The sequence below is a fragment of the Canis lupus genome, chromosome 3 (genome assembly GCF_003254725.2).
Source record: "Canis lupus dingo isolate Sandy chromosome 3, ASM325472v2, whole genome shotgun sequence".
Taxonomy (NCBI): Eukaryota; Metazoa; Chordata; class Mammalia; order Carnivora; family Canidae; genus Canis; species Canis lupus.
The window spans coordinates 35,426,718-35,430,640 of NC_064245.1; the positions used below are offsets into that span (position 1 = coordinate 35,426,718).

General features: G+C 39.0%; 1 pseudogene; it reads right to left on the minus strand.

Moving 5' to 3' along the window:
• Positions 1–771: 771 nt before the first annotated feature.
• LOC112653807 (eukaryotic translation initiation factor 4E type 2-like) lies at positions 772–1,560 on the minus strand (annotated as a pseudogene).
• Positions 1,561–3,923: the final 2,363 nt, after the last annotated feature.

A 3,923-nucleotide genomic window follows, 5' to 3' on the forward strand; every position in this document is an offset into this window, starting at 1 on the left:
GGTTCCCTACTCCTCCACTATCATAACTGCTCCTCCTTAGGTGTACAATATTGTGATTCAACTTCCATACATCACTTTGTGCTCCTCACAAGTGCACTCCTTAATCCCCATCACCTATTTCATCACCCACCCACCCGTTCATCTTCCCCTCTGAAAACCATCAGTTTCTTGTCTATAGTTAAGAGTCTGCTTCTTGATTAACCCTCTTATTTTTCTCTTTGTTTGATTTGTTTCTTAATTCCAAATGAATGATGGAATGTGGTATTTGTCTTTCTCTGGCTTATTTTGCTTAGCATAATACTCTCTAGCTCTACTTATGTCATTGTCATTGCAAATGGCAGGATTTCATTCTTCTTTTTTTATTCTTCTTTTTAATATATTCCATTGTGTATATATACCACATCCATTCCTTAACTGATGGACACTTGGGCTGTTTCCATATCTTGGCAATTATAAATACTGCTGCAATAAACATAGAGGTGCATGTATCACTTTGAATTAGTGTTTTTGTATTCTTTGGGTAAATATCCAGTAGTGTGATTGCTGGATCATAAGCTAGTTCAGTTTTTAACTTTTTTTTTAGTTTAGCATCATTTATTAAGTGGTCTCAGCTGTTGTTGTAGCTGCTGTGTATCAGTCTGTTCTTAAAACATAAAATGCTCTTGTCCAGGACAGAAGGATCTTCCAGGTAGCACACCAACAGAACAGAGACTCTGATGATACCAGCTTCAGTGATGGTGCCATCCAGAGAGGGAAAAGGTCATGGCATATTCACCGCAGCTTCCAGAGTTTTTGAAAAAGGAGGCTTTGGGGGCCCAGCCTGCCTGGCATTTTGATGCTGTCAGTGTGGGTCTTGTACTCCATAATGATGTTGGTAGGTACGTTAAGCACTCACTGAAGTGTATCCCGGATGTGAGCTGTGGTTGCTTGGTCACTGGCAGTCTTATTCCATATTGAAATAATGTCCTCCTGAAACTGGACAGAGACCACAGCCTCATAGATCTCCTCCCCAACCATGGACTGTTCCCCCAACATGGCCAGGATAAGATTCTCCCAGCAATGGGATGCCAAGCTCTTCTGCAGTCAAATAATCCACTTGCCACTATTTTTATTTGCATCATCCTCCCACATGGGCTTAATTCCTTCTTTGAAGAGATGGAAGCCGCTGTGGCCTGTCAGGTCCCCGGGATGTACCATATGGCTATAAAACCTCCAGAACTGCTCCACAGAGGCAAAGGTGCTGATCTGTTTGATATCCTGTTCATAGCTCTGTGAGCTGGTGGGACGGCCGGGGATTCTTCTGTAGTACCAGAAAGTATGTTGTACTGCTGCTGCTGTACTACTGCATGCTCTGCTGTATGCTCTGCTGATGTTGTACTGCTGCTGATGTACTGCTGATGCTCTACTGGCCCAGGGACAACAGCTTTCCTCTTACTGCTGCCCTGACTTTTGTCTTGTTCTGTTTTTTTTCTTCTTACCCTCTTTCTGTGTGCTGTTTTCTTCATTCTGATCACGGTCCCCACTGTCATCATCTTTCAATGCATCGAACTTGTTGTTCATCCTCTCACTCTGCCATTGCCCAGTTTTTAACTTTTTTTATAATATTTTTCTCTTTTTTAAAAAGTATTTTCTTTTTTTAAAAGATTTTATTTATTCATGAGACACACACACACAGAGAGAGAGAGAGAGAGAGAGAGGGAGAATGGCAGAGACACAGGCAGAGGGAGAAGCAGGCTCCATGCAGGGAGCCCGACGTGGGCCTCATCCCCGGTCTCCAGGATCACGCCCTGGGCTGAAGGCGGCGCTAAACCGCTGGGCCACCAGGGCTGCCCAGTTTTTAACTTTTTGAGGAAAATCCATACTGCTTCCTAGAGGCTGCACCAGTTCGCATTCCACCAACAGTGCAGGCGTGTTTCTTTTTGTCTGCATCCATACCAACACCTACTTTTCTTGTGTTGCTAATTTTAACCTTTCCAATAGGCATGAGAGGATGTCTCATATTAGTTTTGTTTTACATTTCCCCAATGAAAAATGATAATGGACATCTTTTCGTGTTTCTGTTAGCCATCTGGATGTCTTTTTAGAGAAATGTTTATTTATATCTTCTGCCAATTTTTAAACTGGATTGTTTTTAGGGTGTTATGTTTGATAAGTTCTTTATATATTTTGGAATCTAACTCTTTATCTGATACATCATTTGCAAATATCTTCTCTCATTCCGTAGGTTGCCTTTTAGTTGTTGATTCTTTCCCTGGGCAGAGGCATTTCATTTTGATGAAGTCACAATGGTTTATTTTTGTTTTTGTTTCCCTGGCCTCAGGAGACATATGTAGAAAAAGTTGCTGTGGCCAACGTCAGAGAAATTACTGCCTGTGTTCTCTGCTAGGATTTTTATGGTTTCAAGTTGGTTGAAGTTTTTTTTGTTTTGTTTTGCTTTTTTGTTTGTTTGTTTGTTTTTTAAGTACTCACACCCAGTGTGGAGCCCAATGCAGGCTTGAACTCACAACCCTTAGATCAAGACCTGAACTGAGCCCAATAGTTAGACTCTTAACCAACTGAGCCACATCCTAACCTCTTTGTAGGCTTGTTTTATAAGCTAACATGTGACCTATTCTGGATAATATTCCATGTTCACTTAAGAAAGAATGTGTATTCTGCTGTTTTTTTTTGTATGGAATATTCTGAATGTATCAAATCCATCTGGTTCAGTGTCATTCAAAGCCATTCATTTTCGGTTTAGATGATCTGTCCATTGACGTAAATGGGGTTACATCATTTGTAATACAATCTACTGTTATTGTATTACTATTGATTATTTCTTTTATGTTTGTTATTGACTGTTTTATGTATTTGGGTGCACCAATGTTGAGTGCATAGATATTTACAATTGTTACATCTTCTTGTTGGGTTGTGTTCTTTATTATTATATAGTGCTTCTTACAGATTTTGTTTTAAAGTGTATTCTGTCTGATGTAAGTTTGCCACTCTGTCTTTCTTTTGACATCCATTTGTATGTCAAATGCTTTCCCATCCCCTCATTTTCAATCTGCAGGTGTCTTGAGGAGTAAAATGAGTCTCTTGTAGGCAGCGTATAGAAAGGTCTTTTTTAAAAATCCACTCTGTAACCCTATATCTTTTGATTATAACATTTAGTTCATTTACATTCAAAGTAACTATTGATATATATATGTATTAATTTCATTTTATTACTTGTTTTGTTGTTGTTTTTTAAGATTACTTCTGATTCTTTTTTGTCTTTATTTTGTAGTTCGATGATTTTCTTTAGTGATATATTTGGATGCTTTTCTCTTTATTCTTTGCATTTTTATTAGTGGTTTTTAATATATGGTTATCACTAGATTTGTATATATCCTCTTTCACATAAGACATCTATATTAAGTTGATGAAGTTTGAACCCATTGTTTACACCTCTCCTCCCTACATTTTAGGTATATGTCATTGTATTTTACATCTTTACATTTTGTGAGGTCCTTGACTGATTTTTATAGAAATATTCATTTTTGCTTTTGTATTTACTACCTTTATACTATCACTTTTAGTCTCTCTTTTCCACTGAAAGCGCTTCCTTTAGTATTTCTTGGTGCATCAGATCGATGCTTCTATGCTACATGTCCATGAGTTGTTTGCTTGCCTACTCTCCAAGAGCTTCCCAAAGCCCTCCAGCCTCTAACCCAGCCATACCTGAAGACCTTTAGTACTACAGGCTTTAACCTCCTGTGGTTTCAAGAACTCATGAAATTCAGCCCCTCTCACTGTCCAAGCCAATTGTTATGGGGATTCATTTTCACCAAGAGCTCCCCTGTACCTTAGTCTGTCTGTCATCCTTCTCTGAGACCATAGATCCCTCCTCACCACAATGGCCATGATCTATTTCTTTCCCCAACTGTGTCTATGCACTTCCT